The sequence below is a fragment of the Leptonychotes weddellii genome, chromosome 3 (assembly GCF_054177405.1).
Source record: "Leptonychotes weddellii isolate Sample4059 chromosome 3, ASM5417740v2, whole genome shotgun sequence".
Taxonomy (NCBI): Eukaryota; Metazoa; Chordata; class Mammalia; order Carnivora; family Phocidae; genus Leptonychotes; species Leptonychotes weddellii.
The window spans coordinates 171,590,318-171,600,561 of record NC_138371.1 but is presented as its reverse complement, the minus strand read 5'-3'; the positions used below and the strand labels follow the sequence as shown (position 1 = coordinate 171,600,561).

Sequence of the window (10,244 nt, the reverse complement as noted above, 5' to 3'; positions counted from 1 at the left end):
ACTTCCAGCAACCAGGAGGAGCTGTCTGCCCAGAAAGATGCCGCACCTGTGCTCTGTCCCGGCTCCAGCCCAGCTCAACTCCCCATGTGGACACCCCACCCAGTCGCAGCTCCCCACGCGGGCCCCTGGGTGCCACCACCCGTGCCCGTCCCCCAGGCATAGGAAACAGCAGGACAAGAGACAGAGGGCAAACCATGCAAAGCCGTCTCTCCAGATGTCTGTACTCTATGAAATTACCATTCTTTGTATGTGTTTGACCTGCCAAGCCAGCAATTTTGTATGAGCCCATCTAATATATGGAAGAGAATACAAATTCTCCCTTTACTTTTGAGTTGAAATATGAGAATTCACATACTCTTTTTTTTTTTTAAGATTTTATTTATTTTGGGGGTGGGGCGCAGAGAGAAAGGAGAGAGAATCTCAGGCAGACTCCCTGCTGAGCACAGAACCCAATCCTGAAATCATGACCTGAGCCAAAACCAAGAGTTGGACGCTCAACAGACTGTGTCACTGATGCCCCGAGAATTCACATATTCTTTTGAGTGTACCAATGATTGTCCTGGAGGCGATGGGAAAGCTTTGGGATTTTGCACTCGCTCCTCACTGCCATTAAGGTTATTTAAGGGAAAACACTGGTTGGTTGGTCCCTTCACTTCTTCTCTAGCAACTTGACAGACAGGACTAGCCCTGCTCCCTGCGCTCACCCAGTTGTGCTTCTGCACAACACTCACTCTGTGGTCCCTGCCTTTCCGTGTGGGTCCCCCCTTGCACCCCTTTACTGTCTCTCCTCTGTAGACTCTGAAAGCAGGGCGGTGTCCCATTGGTTCCTATTTTCAGAGCCCAGCTCAGTTCCTGACACATGCAGAAATACTACACTATCAAGAGGCAAAGCTCATGAGTCCCCAAAATAAATCACATGTCACAGGAAAAGCGAGCTGAATATCTGACTAAGCTTTTTCTTGAATCTATTTCCAGCTCTCTAAGATACACCCCTGAGCTGTAACAGCTACAAGAGATGGTCATCGAGGTCGCGGATGATGTAAGCCCTCGCGGGTTGATGTCACTGTGTGACGTACTGGTCGATGGCCGAGGAATACCTTAAAAGTGTTTGAAGTAAAAGTTTTCAACAGCTGTGAGTAAATAACAGTCTTGCAGACTATGAGGACCTACAGGTATAGCAGTTCCTTTGAAAACATTTCAGATTATCTGCACGTTATTTTTTTTCCACGAAGATTGCGGTGGGCTCTGTCCATTCTGGCCTCCACTGGTACTCCTGGGACCCGTTGCCCTCTTTGGCAACAGAACTGCACCCTTTCCAAGGCAACACGCCAAACAGAAATCTTTTTTTATTTGTTTCTATGGTTTTGTTTTGGAGAAGTTCGGGTGTTTTGTTGTGTGGTTTTTTTTTTTTTCTGTACCTTTTGTCAACATTTGGGTTACAATAGCTGTGACAGTGGCCAAGCTGATAAGAAGGGAAAACCTTTTAAAAGTACAAACCTTGAGCAAGAAAGGAAATTACCAAATAGAGAATTTTCATTCTCCTCGAATGAAAAACAGCCTGAAATTAAAGCAGCATGACTGGAAGCCCGCTCTGTTTTTTTGTTTTTGTTTTTGTTTTTTTAACTGGCTTTTGAAGTCAATAAAGAGCCAATTCTGTAAATAGAGCAAAGCAATAGCCCTTCCTCCCCCATGCGTCCCCCAACAGGAGCTCCTTGGCCCCAAGAATGCCATGAACCCAGTGGCTCAAGAATTGTTCTTCAAGTACAACTGTTCTTCTACAGTTTTCTGGCCCTTTAAAGAGACTCACCAATGAAGTCGGCCTTAAATTTGCAGTGCTTTTAAAAAAAAAGTGCAGACTAAGCTTGATCAGGAATTTTGACATCTCTTGAATGGAAGGTCTACAAACGGACTTGTTCTTATTTGGAGCTGCGGAGGTGAGGAGAGGGAGCACAGAGGGAGGTAGATCGAGTGCCGGGCAGGTGTAAAAACTTCAGCCAGTTAACTCTGTCTTTGTGGGACTCAAGGCTTGAGGGCTGGGCAGGGAGAGATTCCAGAGGTGGCAGTCCAACGATTCTTTCTTTGGGTAAGGAGAGGATCTTGGTGGTTCATCAAGGTTCCTTTAACTCAAAGACTCTTAACTTTGCTTCTTTGGACCTTCCACTCCCTTCTTAGATTAATTACTTGACAATAAAAACCAAAATGCAAAGAAACACAGAGTAGTTCTGCAAAAATCAATTGCCCTGAGTAGTTCAGAAGATGGGTATATTAGATTTCACCTTCTGTCCCTGAGACTCTCACTTCCTTCAAACCCGGACGACGGTGAAGTCGCCGCCAACAACATCTGTTGAGCTGCTGTAGCAAGGGTATCTCACTCCTCAACTGTCTAACCTTTTCATAAAAAGATGCATGCTTGATTTTTAATTATTGTAGTTCTTCATGCTGATCCAGGGTGAGAATAAACTATATCCCAACAGAAGGAAATGGAGGCCATGTCCCAGCCACCTTCATCCAGCAGGTCTAGCTTAAAAACCGTGAAATTTTGGATTTCTTAAGTCTCTTTTCAAGTAGATAAAATTTTTCAAGTAGATGGTTTAGCCAGCTCAGGCTGCTATAACAAAACACCATAGACTGGGGGCTTAGAAACAGATAATTATCTCTCATGGTTCTGGAGGCTGGAAGTCCAAGCTCAAGGTGCCAGCAGATTTGGTTCCCGGTGAGGGCCCACTTCTTGGTTTGCACATGGCAGTCTTCTTGTTGAGAGGGCTATTTTAGTAAGTGAACCTCCCAACCCTGCCTCCTGCTAAACTCTAAAGACAACATGTTTAAAGCTTATGGCTGTTTCAGTAGGAGGTGTGTTTCGTTCCATTTTGTTTTGTTTTGTTTTGTTTTCTGGTAGAGTTCTTTAACAGTAGACTTAAAGGTAAACTTGATTATACCTTTGTAGTTCATTCCCACATGCAAGGGATCGGATTTTCTAGAAGCTGGAACTCTTCATGTTCCACATCATTTGTCATCACAAAATGCAGCTTCACAAGAGGAAAATAGCTATATTTTTTCAGGCAGGAATATGCCTTCAATGACTAGGCTGTGGTCTTTGAATCATGGTGATAAGGAAATTACTGTCTTCTATACTTTCTTATGTACTACGTTGTTTGCCAGGAAAATATCTGGATTGTATGTGAATAATTCAAGGTGTTATAGCCTTTTCTCCTCTTTTCTGATGGCCATACTCCTACTCCTCAACCACCCGCAGAAAAAAACTGGAGGGTGGTTATTACAGAGTAACCGTCTCACTGATTAGGGGAAAAGTCCGTCTTGGAGGATCATGGGATGCTGTGATCCATGTTGTTTCCCCACACCATGTTACTGAGTGACAAGATAAGACAGGACAGGAAGCAAGAGCTTTTGGAAGGATTTTGCCAGGCCCTAGGAAGGGCTTAAAGCCCCTAAAACTAGCAAGAATATGTTAAGTTCTATTTGGGGTAATCGGGGTAAACATCCAATTAAAGGATTTCTTGCCAGAAGTTAAGGAGTCAACACATTTCAGAGTTTTTTTCTAAGTCCCAGTGGTACCACCAAAGCAGTACCAGTATCAAAAAAGGCAATCCCAGGAGAAGGGGACCTTGAGCCCACAAACACTGAACAAACATCAGGTCCCAAAGCCGTGGCAATAATGGCTGAATTTAAGGGAAGAAGGTCCTTACGTTTATCTAGGTTTTGTTTGTTTGTTTGTTTAAGCACTTACTTTTGTATAGTAAAAAAAAAAAAAAAAAAAAATCCCTGTTAAGAAATTGATTCTGCACAAATGGTACTGATTGATTAGCAAGGATTTTAAATATATATTTTTAAGTAACATTAGGTGAGTCTGCTAATACGTGTCCTAAAACACTAATACGTGTCCTAAAAGTCATCTTAACTGTAAGTACTGGGTTTTTTAACAGATGCGACTATTGTGGCAGCCATTGAGATGACCAACCTAGTGCCAAGAAAGAAAGACACTCTTTCTAAAGGGTATAGACACCTTGCAAATAAAATCTTATTTTATTAACTGGCAGAATCACAAGTAATCAGTAGAGCAAAGCAGGAATGAATGTTGAATAGCTATCTCCATGTATGAATCTAAGGCACTCATAATCCAGTATTTATAGGAGAGAATATGATAATAAAGAAAATCATGTTTCCATAATTAAATTGTTACCCTTTGAACATGTTATTTAGAAGATTTAAACATAAAGTCATATTTTAAATATACTTTTTAAGTGATCTATAATTACGTGGGAAAACAAAGCATTGCAGCAAACATCCTGTCCTAGAAACAAAATGTCTGCTGCATCCCTGCTTAGAACCTGAAATAATTAATACCTCTGACCTCAATGTTGCAAAGTATTATTATTTCTATTTTGCCTATAGGGGAGTGTTTTGTGAAAACTCGTTTATAACACTGCAAGTAGCTATGTATTATTGAAACTAAGTAAGAAGTAGCTTGCTTAAGGCCACTCATAATAACAGTTCCAAAAAGGAGAAAAATTCAGGAGTGTCAGGCTATTAATTTTTAAGTTTATTTGGATAAAATAAATTTAAATATACATTATTTTGTGATTTAGTTAAGATTATCTATAGTCAAGCCTTTGCAATCCAATTTGAACTACTCTTCAACAAAAGATGTGAAATACAGGTTGAATGGGGGGGAAAATGGGACAAAAAAGATTATGATACCTATAATATTCTTCAAAGTCTATGATTTTAGATGCCATAGCAATGGCAAAGATAAAGACAAGATCATGAATGGTCTTGAAGTGGAATCATCCGTCCTAATGTTGATTAAGATCAAGATGACTTTTAAATTTACATAAGACTCTTATAATCATACTTTACAAATTTAAATTTATTAAATTGATCAGATTCATCACTAAACCTCCTCCTAAGCCTGTATTCTCTATCTCATTTGTTGGTATAGCTATCTACTCATACTTTCGAGCAATAGACCTAGACCTATCCTTGACTTCTCCCTCTCAACATTCATATCTTATCTCCAAAATATAAGCTCAATCTCTCCTTCACATCTGCATCAACACTACTCTTGTTCAGGCTCCCATCTTGTTAATCACTGCATTAACATCCTTACAGCACAAGGCCTCCAGTTTTGTGCACCTTAATTCCATTATTTTCAAAGTCACAGTCCATTGAATCAGAGCAAGGGAAGTTAGTTGGGTGGCCACAAGGCATACTAGCTGGATGTGCCCATTGGGGTATGGTGCTGATGAGCCATTTCTCCTAAAACTTTTTATGTCTTTCAATCACCTATAGGGTAAGAACCCAACTCTTTGACATCCTAGTGAATCTTTCTATGACTTGTCCATGGATATCTTCTCTTTGTCCCATCAGGCTGATCCGTGTGCATTATTTCGGCGGACTCCTTATTTCCAGCTGGGCTCTGCCAATAGGGAGTACAGGCAGATTGGAGGAAAGGAACGGAGTGCCGTCAGACTACCTTCGCTCCAGCTCCCTCCCTGCATTCTCACCTCACCTTCCTCAATAGAGGACTGGTCCTCTTGTCAGGGTGGCTCCTCCACAGAGCACTCTCTGTCTCCAGAGTCTGGAGGACTTTCATGACTACGGGCAGTAGCACTGCCTTCCTCACAGGTCGGCACTTACCTCTGTGGTTCCCTGGACTCTGGGCGCAGCTCGGATCATAGTGCCTTGATCAAATTGTGGAACCTGGTAACCTACTGCACTGCTGGAGACTCACTGCCAAGTTGGCTTCCTGGTCACTCCCTTTTGTTTCCAATGTTGACCCATCCTCTTTCCCCGCCTCTTGCCAACCCCCTTCTCTGTACTGAAGAGTTCTCTCCTTATGTGCTCTAACCTACTATCAGTGGGCCCCATAGGTGCATTCTTCTAGAACAACATCATTTCTCCATACTTAAGTTTAGGGTTGTGTGTGCTTAATGTAGGCATGTAGTGTCTCTTCCTTGTACAATTCCAGAATCTATTTTTTGTTAAATCTTGGCATCTACACTCAGACAGTTGAAGTCATCATTCCAGAATCCCTCCACTTTCTCAAAGTGCTTTGGGCACTTTATCTCATTAACTCAGTTCCTGGTAAAATGAGATGAGTGTAGCACTTTTTCTCCCAAAGTTGGTATGGGGATTAAATGAGATAATTCATGTTAATTTCTCAGCCCAATTCCTTAAGTGTGGGCTCCCAATATCCTTGCTGAATGTTATTTTCTTTTTTTTCTATATAGGCAAAAAAGGAATTCTCACTTCTTCTAATAGTGTCTAGTCATACTCTGTTCCACTCTTTTCATTGATACCAGGTTCTAGATCCATGTGTCTGATGCATGACTATTCAAATTGGACTACAAAATGTTAAGCAAGAGTTCCACTCAGACACCCTACTGTCAAAACGCCCTCACAAGATAAATCCTGCGATGGTCCTGCTGTGTGTTGGACATTCTACCTGCTGTGTCATCTTGCTGGATCCACACTAAATCTCCTGTGTACGGGTGAGCGTTAGAGAGAGTAAGGAACTCACCCAAGGTCATAAACGGATGGGGGGGTGGAGCTTAGAGCTGAACTTTTTCTGACTGCAAAGCCATCTTTCCACTACATGGGTCCCCAGTTGAACATCTACAACTTGTAAAACACTGTCATGCAAACTGCAAGGGTTACATAGAGGAGAGTTTTGACTACTTCCCTAAGGAAGCATAAAAAAATTACTAGCTCTGCCAAGCTGGAATCCTAATCGGTAATAAGAGAGTTGTATTGACGAACCGTGAATATTACATTATAAACTGTCACATAAATACTCTGTAGTTCTTTCCGAGTGTTCTGGAGGGAGCTGCACATGTGTGTATCTGTCTGCTTGGAGCCACCAGCATCCACCAGCATCTACAATCTTCAGGGTGTGTTCTTCTCTGGCTGTCGTGTCCTGCATCAAAAATTCAGTAAGCGCCTCCCTGTTGGCTTATGTTTGTCTAACACCTTTTCCTGATTGTGTTTAGAAAGGTCACAAGGGAGATCTTTGCTCTCCGACCACCAATAGAGCTAAGTTTACCGGAACTTATTCAATGGACAGGAGTCTCAGCTCTTGCCCTCAGCCCCTCCCTGTTCTCCACGCCTTCGATAGATGACTTGGCTGCGAATAGAGCCCATCTCTTCAGGCTTCTGTTCGACAGTCTAATTCCCTACGTCAGAGGTTACCTAAGGAGCATAAACTCCCTTTCCCTGCATGACGCAAGAAGAATTTTGTTGTAGGAGGGAGAACAAACCCCAGAAATTCTGTCAGACCCGTCGTGGTCCGGCGGGCAGGCATTTTAAGCGAGTGGGGAAGGGAATGGGACGGGCCACCCCTGGTGCCGGACCCTGCACCCTGGGCCCTGGCTGCCCTGGCCTTCAAAGGAGAGGCAGCTCTGCTGACTCTCTAACTTTGGTTTCTAACTGAAGCTTTCTGCCCGTCCCTTTGTCTCTCCTGATTCTTTTAGTGTCTCCTTTTTATCCTTTCTCTCCTGCTTTTTGTCTTTTTCCACTTTGTTTTCAAAGATAAATAATGTGTTGTTAAACCAAATTTAAAGGATGATAAGAGAAAAAAAGTTTAAGTTAAAAGAAAGAAGCCTTGTATGTTTCCTTGTGACTTTTAATCCATAGAATTATATAGTTTTGTGTCTTTAGTGGTCACCATATCCATAGAAATTGTGTTGTTTTTTCACTCAACATTCTTTAGTGAACACTTCTTCCTTCCCCGTAATGTTAGAATAGTGACTGTTTTCATAATTAGCTGATAGTCTATTTTGTCAAGATGCCTCTTCTTTTCCTCTCCTCCTTCCTTTTAACGTGCTCAGAATCTCTGCTTTCATGATCTCTGCTTGAGCCAGGCGTTACGTTTGTCATAGCAACAGGTGCTGGAAAATTCTATTGTAACTTTCATGTAGCTGATTTTAACTAACCTGGAGTTCACCCGTTTCTAGTCACAGACTTTGGGGCCATGTTAAGGACTATCAACGGTATGTGGTAAACATAAAGCCAGTACGATTTCTGCCTTAACCACTGTTGGAAAGCTCACATCGGGTTACTATTTCTGGTCCCCAAAAAACCATTCCAGGCAGAGGCCAATAAGGGTTATGGTTCATGATACCTTGTCAGCTACATAGAAGGTGGGTGGACATGTGTTGTGTCAGTTATTTTAAAGCCTTTGCCATTTCTCACACTTGCACTCCACTTTTGGAACTCTCTCTCCTTTTTTTTTTTTTTAAAGATTTAATTATTTATTTATTTGAGAGAGAGAGCAGGAGCGGGGGGGAGGGATAGAAGGAGAAGGAGAAGCAGACTGCCTGCTAAACAGGAAGCCCAATGCGGGACTCGATCCCAGGACCCTGGGATCATGACCTGAGCCAAAGGCAGATGCTTCATTGACTGAACCACCTAGGCGCCCCACTTTTAGAACTCTTTAAGGCATAATTCAATTCCAGTTTTTTCTAGATTGGCACAATATTTCTGTTTCTAATTCTCAAGCAATTTTCTTAAGAAGCAACTGTATTTATATTTATGTGTCCAACTTGCCTAGAAACAGGAAGCCAAAGGAGAACAAACTGAGCTCTGTGATCAGCATTGTCTCCTCTCGCCATGGACCCACATTCCCTGTGCTTCTGTGTGTCACGCCACACCATCTAGTAATGCTCCCCTCCCAGGTTCTAGCTGGGTATTACAAACAAACTCAAGACTCAGGTTGTTCCATTCATATGGCAATGAAATATAAACCAACAAAATGAGCAGTTACATTGTAGTTAAAGCCTCACAATCTCTAATCCATGAAAACAGGTTTCCAGAGCGAGAGGAGAAATGGCTAACTCATACACCAAGCTCGGAACTTATTTCTTTGTTTTGTGTTGTTTTCCAATACTATTCCTCAACCTTGCAATAACCCTGTCAAGTAATTTCCTACCACACCTTCCCCTAAGTGAAAAATAAATATGGTAATAGAAGCAACCACAAACACAGGTTACATTGAAAAAATGTCCCATTTCCCCAGTCAACTGAGCTGGAATAAAACCATTATTAGGACATAAGTGGGAGAGGACCCTTGATTTTTCAAGGTAAAATCATCATTTTCATGTAAACATAAAATGAATACAGGCAAAGATTTTATTTAACTCGTTTGTAACAGTGGAAACTAGCCAGATGTTAAAATCAGCTCAAAAATGAATTTAAAGAATAGACATTGACGGAGCCAGTCAGGAGAGCTGAAATGAATTTATAAACAGATGTTAAATTGGCTAATGTCCAATGGGGAGATAAAAGGCAGTGTTTGGGGTTGTCTTTTCAGTAGTGTAGATATCAGTTACATGTATTGGATAAAATTCATTTGCTTTGCTAAGGATAAGAATCATTTCCATTATCAGTTTTCTGCAACTTGACTTCCACCCGAAAGAGTTATAAAACAGCCTAGTCAACAAAGAGGTAATATCCTACACTCCTATAAAATAGGTCCCCAGAAATCTGGCTCGACCCACACTGCTCAATTGCATGGCCACTAGCCACATGTGGACAGGGCTGGTGCAGAACATCCCCATAGAAAGTTCTACTGAACAACACCGTACTACCGGATGACTGGTGCTCAACTGAAAGGCTGCCCAGTGCTCTCTGTTGTCCATTTCCAAATCTTTGACAATTTTTTTTCTGACAAAAGAAAATAAGCAACAACAATAGTGATATGGAGCAGGGTATATAAGGGAGTAATAGCTAGTATTTACTGAGTACCAGCTGTATGCCAGGAATTGTATAAGCCCATTTGTATATATTATCTAATTGGGTTTTCACCATTTATATATATTACCTAATCCAGTCCTTATAATAGTTTAACCTCACGTATGATTTGAGGTAACAAACTCTAAGAGTTTAAATACTTTGAGTACTCAAAATTTGCATATATTATCTGATGAGTCCTCATAATAACTTAACCTCACTTACTAGATGATCCAGAGACTCAAGCAGATTAGAAAGATCTGCTTGAGACCATACATACAACTATTAAGTGGTTGAACCAGGATTCGATATCACATTTGTGTAACTCTTTAGTCTTGCTTGTTTCATGGGACCAGATTGACCAGTCTATGTGTCTTGAAAGAGAAGTAAGGGTAGTAGATGCAGGTAAACACAGAGTACAGATAAAAAGTACAACCATAAAGAGACATCCAAGAAATCTGACCTGCCCACATTGACTTAGGCCACTTTGTCTCAGTAGA

At 41.5% G+C, this 10,244-nt stretch overlaps 1 long non-coding RNA gene across 1 annotated transcript in view; it reads left to right on the top strand.

The window, feature by feature from the left end:
* The first annotated feature begins 1,415 nt into the window (after window positions 1–1,415).
* The window catches only part of LOC115944021 (uncharacterized), a 14,645-nt gene continuing 5,816 nt past the window's right edge, over window positions 1,416–10,244 (top strand). Inside the window, exon 1 of the long non-coding RNA XR_014144037.1 lies at window positions 1,416–1,934. This is a non-coding gene — a long non-coding RNA (uncharacterized LOC115944021). The remainder of the gene's footprint in view (window positions 1,935–10,244) is intronic.